The sequence below is a fragment of the Brachycentrus maculatus genome, unplaced genomic scaffold, assembly GCF_059751285.1.
Source record: "Brachycentrus maculatus isolate JH-2025_06_01 unplaced genomic scaffold, ASM5975128v1 h1tg000042l, whole genome shotgun sequence".
Classification (NCBI taxonomy): Eukaryota; Metazoa; Arthropoda; class Insecta; order Trichoptera; family Brachycentridae; genus Brachycentrus; species Brachycentrus maculatus.
In genome coordinates this window covers 1,437,017-1,449,648 of record NW_028280796.1, presented here as the reverse complement: position 1 = coordinate 1,449,648, position 12,632 = coordinate 1,437,017, and positions in this window count along the sequence as shown.

Sequence of the window (12,632 nt, the reverse complement as noted above, 5' to 3'; positions counted from 1 at the left end):
TTTGTAAGTACAAAAGTTTTATTATATTTTTATTGTTGACTTTGAAAATGGACAGATGTTAAAAAAAATACATTTGAAATTCTTATATCACTTCCTCATCCTCGTTTTCTCGCTCAATAGTGAGGCTTTATATAAAGGTGTCTTTTAACAAGTCAAAGACAGTATCTAAAAGGACCCCGTTAACTCCTTAATTTGATTTTCTATCTTGTAGGAGATCACTTTTTTGAGCCTAATCTTAACTGTCTGAGTTACAATCAGATTTTTCACTCTCAAAAGTCTCTTTGTTTGGAAATATAACGAACAAAAACAAAAGTATTTTTTTTAACAATGAAGACAGTTGTTATATAACTATTTCTGAAAGATAAAGATATTGTGTGTCTGGCAATTCGAGAAAATAAAATCACGTAAATTAAATTTGTATTTACGTACTAATTTTTATTTTATTTTTTCATTCGTCATATTTTCTCATTTTTTATATTTTCTTATTTGTTTATTTTAAATATGCTTCTAACCTTATGTTTTCTCATTTATTTCTTTTAAATATACTTCTTATGCCTATTTATTATACCTCTTTATTGTTTTCATATTTTGCCATGTATTAGTTTTGGTCATTAAAAAAAATATTTTTGTTACTTTATTATTTGTGTTCCAGTCTTGTTAACCTTAATCCCATGTCCCAAATGAGAAATAGAAATTACTAATCGAGATTATTATATTTTTGACTTATGTATGTAATATATTTTGAAAAATAAATGAATCAAAAGCAAAAGTATTTTTCTTTATACCATAAACCACTTTTTTCCAAGTGATGGAATGATTTATAATAAATATACTGTACATTTTTATTTTTTTATGAATTTATGTAATTTCTAAAAGAATAAATAATTATCACTAATTCCAAATGCGTTAGTGTTAATAAAAATATATTTTTCATCTTATCGAATATTCGAATTGTTTATGAATTGACACGGTGATTTTGATGTCATAATAAGCGAGGAGAAAAATGTGATAAGAAATTCATTTTATACGTATATACACATTTTTAAGAAATAGAGGTACACTACAACAAAATTTCACTTGAAATAATGTTGAATTATTAAAATTATTAAATATTGAAATTATTAAATATTTTGAAAAATACTGACTGTTGCAATTCTGTCTTCTAAAGCATAATTTTGTAAATAAATTTTATAGTAAGTTGATGTATTAGTATCTTGAATGTTTTTCGAAAATACTTTGTGGCACATTTTATAAACTTTATAAAATAAAACAACTTTGTTTTTACCATGAACGAACTATGAGTATTTTAATGTTTTAGAATTAGTACATAAACCCTGATGATGACAAGGTTCTTGTCGAAACCGGTTGGAAAAAGTGTACCAATAAAAAGTGGTTAAAAACAAAGTTGTTTTATTTTATAAAATGTATTTTTATAAGTTATTTTACAGTGTTATTATTTCTTATTATTCGAATTAAATATATTTCATTCGTATCATAGTTTATTTCTGATTAATTATGAATTGTATTTAATCGATATTCTTAGTTTCCTTCTACTTGTAATCCAATGGTACACAAGGCACTGTATCGTATTAGCAAAATGTTATCTGCATCCATTTTTTTACACAGAGGTAAGATAAAATAAATATTAGAGTGAAGTCTGATTTTTTTGCCTTTCCTAGGAATCGAACCAGGGCCTCAAGTATGGTAGATAAAATTGCTTACCATTTGGTAATTAATTTCATAATTTTGTTTCAAAGTTTTTCTTTTTTCTTAAGTTTGTTAAAGTAAAAAAAGGATTTTTTTTATATGGATAAATTGATAAATAAAAAACCTGGCTAAATTAAATTTAAATTAATGTTTATCAAAGGTTTATTCTTTCATTCTTATTAAGCTCGGTTCATCTTACAAATTAAAATTTATCTTCAATTAAAAATGTCAGACACGAAAACCTTTTCCTACCGTAAGCTTTGTTAATCTACTGTGTTAACTTTCAAAGTTGGTGATGTCAAAAATATTTAGAGCTTACGGGATGACCATCGAGCCTAAGCTTTGAAAAGGGCTTTGAATTTTTGAACTGAAAGCTTAGTCCTCTAAATCTATACATTCAAATAGTAAATGAAAAGTAAATGCTATGGAAGCAACATTTAGTATTCTGTAGTTGATCGAAATAAATTCGTGGGATGACTGATAAAATTTCAGAATTTTTGGCTGTTTTTTCTCAAGTTATTCATTCAAAAACCATACAATTCTTATTGTTAATGTTTATTTCTAAAGGATATCAATAAATATAATATGTGCGTGAAAAAAAAATGTCCATGCGTATGTTGTAAATATGAAATGAACCCCTCGCAATATCCCCCTCTCTCCTTTGAGCCCCCAAAAATCTGTATAAATAGTCAGGTAGGGGTCAAATTAAATATTCCTTACTCCAACATGTATTTAATATTTCTCAAGTTTTACTTTAAGGTTTACTTAGTAAATACCACTTTGTCTTAAAATCTATTGTGACATGTATTTCGATGCATTTCGCATCAACACCGTGTTTATGAATATAATATTTACAATCTTTACGGAGTTATATAATGATGTAAAATGCATCGAAACAAGTGACACAATGTATTTTTAAGAAAAAGTGTTATATACTAAGTTAAACAAAAATTAAAAATGGATAGATTTTACCCCAAAGTGACTGCCGAATCAATTATTAAAAATGTATTTAATGTGTCTCTGATATGCGGCATCGACTAAATTTAATATTTCAAATTATATTGGATACTACGAAATAACTTGAAAATCGGAAACTTTGGCGAATTTACACAATGAAAATTATTCTGTCATCTGCATTTATAAAGTTTTCGCTATTTATGAATAAACTGAACTTTTCACCATCGCCAGGAAGCTTTATAATAAGAGTATTTGAAAACTGAAAATGAAATAAATCTGCATATATCAATGCCGCGATGCGACAACGAGTAACTTTCAAAGCCCTACGACAAGGCTTTTATGCATTATGGAAGTTAGTAGAGGATCCATTACCAGAGCGCCGTCCGCCCCGCGTAGGTAAATAACGTAGCAACGTAGCACTGAAGAGCTTTTGGGGTAATTAGCGCGGCAACCATGGTTGGTGTCATTTCGAAATTATAGGGATGGCTTTTGACATCAAACAGGGGAAAAGTGTACAAAATACGTTTAAAATTACGGGTCTCAAACGCAACGTCTTAAATTTTTTTATAAACATAACGTACTACATTAAATAAATAAATAAATATTATATATATATATATATATATATATATATATATATATATATATATATATATATATATATATATATATATATATATATATATATATATATATATAAATATATATTTATATATTTATATATATATATATATATATATATATATATATATATATATATATATATGTATATATATATATATATATATATATATATATATATATATATATATATATATATATGTATAAATATATATATATATATATATATATATATATATATATATATATATATATATATATATATATATATATATATATATATACATATACATATATATTTATATATATATATATATATATATATATATATATATATATATATATATATATGTATATACATATATATATATATATATATATATATATATATATATATATATATATATATATATATATATATATATATATATATATATATATATATATATATATATATATATATATATATATATATATATATATATATATATATATATAAATATATATATATATAAATATACATATAAATAATATTAGTTCAAAATAATATTCATTCGTTCATATACTTATCCGCACCTAATGATGCATAGAGCGCTACATCATATAAACGCAGCGTTATCGTGATCTTTAACACATAAAGGAAAGGTGATCAGCCCTCCGCTTCAGGAACTAGTCCTAGTAATATTGTTAAATAATTAAATACTTTTATTTATTTAACCTCCCCTGGTAATTTATCCCAGAACAACGGTGCGAAAGCCAAGCTTGCTAAGCATTAAGCAACGGAGGCGGACAAATTATTTTGCTGATGCGGAGGCTGTGTTTTGAATTACTTTTTTACCATTGATTAAAATATTTGTTAATGAAAGATATTTGTCGTCGTTCTGTTAAATTGTAAGAAGTGGACTCGTTACGCTTTCCAAAAAGATATTATTAATATTGAAACAACATCATCATATAAAATTTAAAAATATATACACACTTAAATATATATATACTTTAAATAAAGACAATCATTTTTCATATCCGAGAAATGTCACATTCAATCAACTAAGTATTTAGTCAGTCTTATAAAACAGTCAAGCCGAGTTAGTCGTAAGCGCGTATTATCAAAGACAGCAGCTGTTACTACAAACCACTTAACAATCTGCTTATTAAGTTATACAACAATTAAAACGAACAACGTTGCTTTTGAAATATTTTATTAATAATCTCGAAAGAAAAAATAACAACTGAAATTGTCATTTTTATAAAAAAAAATATTCAGTGAACTAACAGAGGAAACCAAGTCGATTTTATTTTTCACTATTTTTTTTTTACACTTCATACTTTTTCTTTTTGTCTTATTTTTTCACCTATTTTTCGGTTTAAAATTATTTCTATTAGCTTCATACCATATCGTAGTCGTGCAGGAGAAAGTGACCAACTTACAAAATGTAAAATGTTCAGAGGGGCCATTTAAGTCACTTTTGCTTGGTAAGAAAATAAACATCAATGCAGTTAGTAATTTTTAAGAAGTCAATATATTATACTTCCAAGTTCAAAATCGCCTTGGGATTTTTCAGGGCAATATTGAACTAGTAAGATATCAAATAGTCAATAACCACGTTTTTGTAAAAAAAAAATGCATATGGTCACTTTCTCCTGAATGACTACGATATGTTAATTAAACGCTTTAATGCATTTCCAGGTGCACGCAACACCAATGTGTTTTTTTGGTCATATTTTAATTTATTCTAATTAATAATTAATGCTTAATAAAAAGCTTCTTTACATTTCACCAATAGATGTCTCTAGTGAAGTTCTAGTGATTCATGAACAAGGTTTCTAAATTGGTTCATATATATAGAACTTCTAAGAATTTGAGTACTGTGGTTGTCAATAATGGGTAGAATTGGTGAATGTTACACGTGTGTAAAGTGATCACTTAAACCAGCCTATGACGGTCGTAAGCCCCGTAAATGCCCAGACTTCCATATTCTTCTTCATCTTTGATGAGATGTCAAAAAATAATAAGAAAATAACTCCTGTAATTGGAGATAATCCAGATTTTGTGAACAAGTATTTGGACACACTCAAAATGTTGTTCTAATTAACGTATCAACCATGTTAACAAAAATTATAAATAAATACATAATTCGTCATATTCAGTTCCTAAATAATAAATACGTATTTTAATTGAATTAAACACTTGAATAATCCACTGAATTGAGTTTTATTTTGATACTACGACTAGTTTCGAAAACGACAATTGTTTTCATCTTCTGGTACAAATTAAAACTGTTTTTAATTTGTACTAGAAGATGAAAACAATTGTCGTTTTCAAAACTAGTCGTAATATCAAAATAAAACTCAATTCAGTGGATTATTCAAGTGTTTAATTTAATTAAAATAATCATGTCATTCCACAAAGTATAATAAATACGTACGCCAAATAAAAATTTATTTGTTGTAAAGAACCGTAACATTTGATGTATTATTTTTACCACCAAATATTTAAGAGTGAACTATTTTTACGGGATCTAACGTTATAATATTTTATGAAATTTTAACAGTTTTGACCTTGTTTATGATTGGTCAAGACACAACTAAAATACGCATAAAATCGTATCGAATGACTCGTAAATCAATAATTTTATGATTTCCTCTAGATATATGTTAAGTATTTACATTTTTAAAATCCTTAAAACACAGGAAATGATTTACGTCTAGTATTAAAAAGCAGAAATATATATTTGACATATTTTAAATATGACGAAATATAATCATGCAGTAATGTGGGGTGTGTCTACTTTGCATCAAAGAGATGTTTTACCCCGGGGTTTATTTAATAAACAAAATATTATTTCCTTAATTTTTTTTAGCTTGTGTATAATATATAATATGTGTATAATATATAATATGCTAGAAGTTTAATATATAATATGTATGTATGAGTTGTTTAAAGGGCATTTCACGCATACATATATCCTTTTTAATAAACTCTTGAAATTGACACAATTTTGCATTCAAATTCACCAGTGAGTTGATCGATTAAATTTTAGACAAGCCAATATCTTTTGAACTTAATGAATTTTATATATTTAAAAAAAATTGCTTTTTTTAACGACTATAATTTACTGCACTCGTATTTAATCTACTGACACTCATTATTTAATTGCCATCGCTCCAAACCAGTATAATGTTCTGAGTAAAAATTGAATATCTACGGTCAAAACCTCAGCCAATATCTCATGAATTCCTGTATTTAAAAAAAAGATTGTAGAGTATACAACCACTCAATCTTTATCAACATCACTTTGACTCAGAATCTCGTAATGGTCTGAGTCGAAACTGAATATCTGCACTCAAAACCTGAATATTCAACGTCTCCACAAGCTAATATCTCTCGGACTTCATAAATTTCTGTGAATTTGTTTTTTATTTTATTTTTAAAGTTGTAGATTACTATTCTCATATGCTATCTACTACCACTTGATCTTTAATAAACATCACACCAACTCAGTATCTCTTAATGGTCTGAGTCATAATTGAATATCTGCACTCGAAATCTGAACATTTAACATCTCCACTAGCCAATATCTTTAAAAGTTCATAAGCTCCTCTAAATTTATTTTTATTATTGTAGATCGTTGTGTTCGCATGTTGTCTACTCAATCTGTAATTCACATCGCTCCAACTCAACTCAGCCTGAGTCACAATTGAATATCTGCGCTAACTTGAACATTCAACATCTCCACGAGCCAATATCTCTAGGCCTGAGTCATTCCCCTAAGTACAAGATTGCCCGCAATGAGCTTAATTGGAAAGATTACAGATAATCTCTTGTATCGCGGGAGGTGGTTCGGAAATACCGTCAGCTAATTTAAAATAATTACAAACCGCGCGAGAAGCCGGTGGAGTAGTGTACGTGATTAGCTGTGGAGTGACGAAAACCGCGGCATATGTTTAGGCCGGACAGAAATAAAACTAGAGAAGGTCAAATAAGAGGTGGAGGGAAATCACCAGCCGATTGTTTGCCAAATTAACAACACTTTCACTAATTACTAGTCACCTCATATAACAAAAGAAAAACTTACTACACATGTGTTATAATTAAATCGTGCAACCTGCTACAAAATTATATTTCATTACCTAATACCTGGCTACGCGTGCCTGTGGTTCAGTTTAGTTAAAAGGAAAATAAAAAAGAGAATACACATATTTTAAATACATTTCATTTTACGTTGCTGATGGGTATCTTAAATATTTTAGCAGCTATCAAGGAGCACGCTGTTCGACATGAGAAATATCAAGTATAGCATGTATTGCTTTTACGTTTAAAAGACGGTGCGAACATTTCGGCAAATAAAGCTGCTTTTAAAAAAATACGTTTTTTTGTTATCTATCACAGGTTTATAAAAAGATGCGCGTTCAAATGCAAACTTGTGTGAAATTTTAAAGCAATATGAATAACTTAGGAAGGTTATTGAAATTATATTTTAAAAGTATAATAAGGATTATTTTTTTAGGATTTTCAGTTGTATTGGATTGTTGTATCAGATGAAATCGTTTTTTCTTAAAACAATATTTTTCTCACTGATTATTTTATTTTATAGTTATAATAACCAGTAGTTGCAAAAGAGGTGGTCGGGTATCATTCAAATAACGAGTGTGCTAAGACAAGATGGGAAACCTATACAAAATATGAATGCAAACGAGTTCTAGATATTCCTGTAAAATATTGAAAAGTAAAAAAAAAAAGAAAAACAACGAAAATCTCCCTAATGCCAACGAAAAAATTTAAGGGTCTGAAAACCTGAATAAAAGGTTTGAGCTGACGACTTTATTATTTGAAATTTAAGAGGTACCCTAGAAAACGTCATACGATGCCAAAGAGATAATAAAAATGGTCACAACGACAAATAAAATTACACATTGGTGCAGTTGCCGCTTTTAGTACTAAATTGATCATCTTAATTTTATATGTTTGCAGGATGGTTTTTTTTCTTAACGGGAAAATGCATTACTTAAATCTATATAAAGTATTGCTTTGTGATAATTATTGAGGTTGGAAACTTATTAAGTTGGGTAGTTTGCTTAACCCAGCATTTAAATAACACATAATTTATGATTATTGTTTATTCTCTAACTATGACACTTAAAAATTTACCCTACAGGTGACACATCAATATAAGAATGAAACAATCAATTTTAAATGAGAGAAGATGGAAGTCTGAGCATCCCTTAGCTTAACATACCAGATCATAAGCTGAGACTTCCACCGTCCTTTATATAAAAAACGATACATTTTTCATCTCTAGTTAAGACACCTATAATATAACGTTAAATAATATTGTCTTTTATTTAAGAAAATCGTAATTAAGTGTGAATAGAAATAAATTTAAAAAGAGGAGATTTCGAAATGAGCATTCATTTCCGTCTCTTAATAAGCGAGTGAGAAAAGAAATTCGCTTCCGCGTTGTATTTTTAGATGAAAAACGTGAGACGTTTTGCTTTCATTTAAGATAAATTCATCTACCTTCATTTTTTTTAACGATTATTAAACGCATCCTTTACAAGCCTCTTTTTGAGTCGGGTGGTGGTTTCGTGGTAAGTGTTGTAGACTCAAAGTCAAAGCTCCTGGACTCGAACCCATCACAGCTTGACATATATTTTTAACAAAGGTTCGCTTCGGTTTACGAGAATATAATAAAGATGTATATAAAAAACTGAATTGTTAAGGATAGTGATTTCTTCGTTACTTTTCCTGTTTTTAATGCCAAATTGCCAAATTGCCAAATATATAAAGAGCTAGAAATACCCGACACGCAATCAAATTTGTGCACCGATTGATGTGAAGTATAAATGATCGAATAAAAAAACAAATCAAGTAACGACTTATTTTAAATAAGTCGTAATATAATTCGGTATTTTAATGGTCGCCCATGTCATATATGTAATTTGATTTTTTCGCGATCATAAAATAAAACCGTTCTAAGTAGTTATCCTTGTCATATTGGTTTAATAGCATCTCTATTAAATGTTTGATTGTTAAATTTATCGTAATAAATAAATGTCGTCACGATTGAATACGAACCACCCTTTGGTTTATTCTTAAAATCAACACAGTTCCTCAAACTGTTTTGATTTTGAAATTGCGAAAACATAATAATTTATACATCCAGATAATGATGTATATTTTTGTAAATATTCTAGAAAAGAGACTGGTCGATCATTGTTTATTATTTGCTTCTTTCGCAATCTTTTTCTCGTAGATGAGTTATTACCGTGTCTGTTCTTATTAAAAATAGTAAATTGGTTTGACCTTTGCGCGAATTTATAGTAAACAAATTTTGATTTTACGAGAATCAATTTTTCAATTCAAAAATAGTATAAAAATGCCGATAAACACATAGGTACTTCAAACAACAGCGAAAAAAAAGAACGATAAAAATTAACGAATAAGAAGAAGTGGAATTAATTCTGAGCAGTTAATATAGTATATTTAGTTTTTTTTGTTGCTGTCTATGTTCATATAAAAAAAAATCATTTTATTTTTATCAAATAAATGTGTTTTAGTGAAAAATGTACGTATGATAAATTTTATAACTTTAAACAAAAATTTATAACTTTTCATAAATTATTGAAAAAAGCTTAATTGTTATAATTGATAATGATTGAAATAAATCTTGGATTTAAATTAAATTTTTGCCAAATAGATATATTTTTGGGAAAAATATATTTGTTTTATTTCAAAACATGATAATAATTCAATTGTTTCTAAAAATTGTTTATAAAATCTACCTTGCGGCTCAATAATATGGCCAATGTAATAATTGCAACAAAGCTTCAACTTTGAGCTTATTTTTTGCTTTAGTTACTGTACCTAAGTATTTCATATTGAATAAATCCTTATCAAAATCAAGTTTTTTAGTAGGTACTACTTATAATGCATATCATTAAAAAAATACCACTAAATAAATAGATAAAATGATAGATTTTAGGATTGATTTTAGATTATAAGACATGAAAATATTTTTGTTACCCGTCAACATATGTCAATTCTTCAATTCTACGAATAAGCAAAAACAAAAACCTCCTAAGCTAAATAAAACTTTTCAACTTATGTTTATAAATTTATTAACTAATATGGTTGTGCTGCTCTGAGCTTCATTCTGGTGTTCATTCTCCTACAGCAATTTTGAAAATAAATTAAAAATGCGTTGAACTATTTTTGCCTCAGGCTATTCACATATATTGTTGGAAAACAAACGTTCAATCCAGGCTTGAGAGCAATGAAACCACAATTGTTAATGCAAGTTTATGCAAAGTAGGGAAAAATGTATTTGAATTTAAACAAATGGACAATACAGCACTTGGAAAAGTCGTAAATAACATCCCCAATTCAGGATATTTGTACCTTTGTTTGCGTATTTGTCCGTATTTCAGCGGTTTCCGTTTTTCCGTTTTAATCTTATTTAGTACGAATGCAAACTAGATGTTTTTTTAACGTTTTATTTCGTATTTACGGCGACGTGGTGTCGTCGCCCCGCTTTGCATAAATTTCCGATACGCGGTTATAAAATGGAAGTTAAGTGGCGGACGCAGTTAAAAAAGCCTTCTTAAATTGGTCGTACCATAAGTCTGTTTGTCAGAAGGTTTGTTTTCTTCAAAGAAAACCCCCAAAATTAAAAAAACCTGTCAAAAATAAGGAATAACATAGTCAATAAAATAATCAATACCTCATATAAATAAGGATTAAGATTTTTTCGACATTTCAACTTAGAAGAAGAAGAATATGGTCTGAATGATGGAGTCTGGCCATTAACGGGGGTTACGACCGTCATAGGCTGGTTTAAGTGATCAATTTTCACACGTGTAAAATTCACCAATTCTACCCATGTTTGACAACCACACTACTCTAATTCTTGGAACTTCGGTTCTGAATATAACTAACTTACTTATAACCCTTATCCGCACCCAATGGTGCATAGGGCACCGCATCGAATTGACGCAGTGTTATCCTGATCATTACTTACATGAAGGCAAGGTGATCACTCTTGTGCTTCAGGAACCAGTCCAGGGTAATATTAAATAAATATTACAGTGTAAAATCACTAATATTTATTTTCAACCCCCCTGGGAATCGAACCCGGGACCTCCGGCACGGTAGCTAAACACGCTGACCATTACACCACGGAGGCGGACAAAAACTAAAGCATAAATTAATACAAACTAAAGCATAAATAATTATCTGTACTGTAAGTTAGGAGGGGAGGGGGTAAGTTAGGGGGATAAAATAAATATAACTCAAGTGGTAAAAAAACAAGTGTTCTCATTTACAATGCCTTACCACAAAGTGAATGCCTCAACAATTATTAAAATATAATAAGATAAAACATGAAACAAAAATAATTTAAGCTTTTCATCACCGAGTTCTGAAGCTAACATCACATAAGTTTCCAACGTCAAAGCGCTAGAAAAATTCTACCACGTACAGAGATATTTGCCTTGTTGATGTATACTTTCAAATTAGCTAAACCCAAAGAAAAATATTTGGTTAACCAGGGTACTCAAATACTGTGAATTTTGATTGTTGAGCGTACAACTTCAACATACTCGTTGTTTTGTGAGTTGGGGCAACTTATACATGGTATCCGGTATGTATTTAAAAAAACGGTTAGAAATATATCGAATTCGTGACTAATAATGGGAATTACGCAATCATTAGCTTTCTTTTCTCGCCAGTTATTAATCAAACATTAGTTTGTGAGTACTGGTCAAAAAAACGCATGTCTCAAATTGTACTATTAACTAAGAGAGTGCCACAAAAATTAGGGCCAAAGTTAAGGGATGAACAAATAAAAAAAAACATATAATTTACATTTGAAGCACTAACTTTGTGATTCAAAGCTAACCGGTAGACATTAAAATTAAGTTTTAATAAAATATTTATAGTAATTTTAAAACAAAGTTACATTTTAATTATAAAATAAAAATAAAACACTTGCATTACTTCAAACCCTTACATCTCGGTTCCCATTTTATCTGAAGAATACCAAGCTCATTAAAACAAAGTTATATTTTAATTATAAAATAAAAATAAAACACTTGCATTACTTCAAACCCTTACATCTCGGTTCTCATTTTATCTGAAGAATACCAAGCTCATTAACCCCTCCATACACTATTCAAAATTTGATTAATTTTCTTAAGAACAAAATAATCTAAAGCAAAACTCCTCAAACTGATTATATTATTCCGTTTTATTCGATAAAACTTATTTTTTACATTTCCGAGGATAAAAAGAAAAAGTGGAAAAATTCAAAAGACATATATTTTTCAAAAAAACTACAATATGATGACTT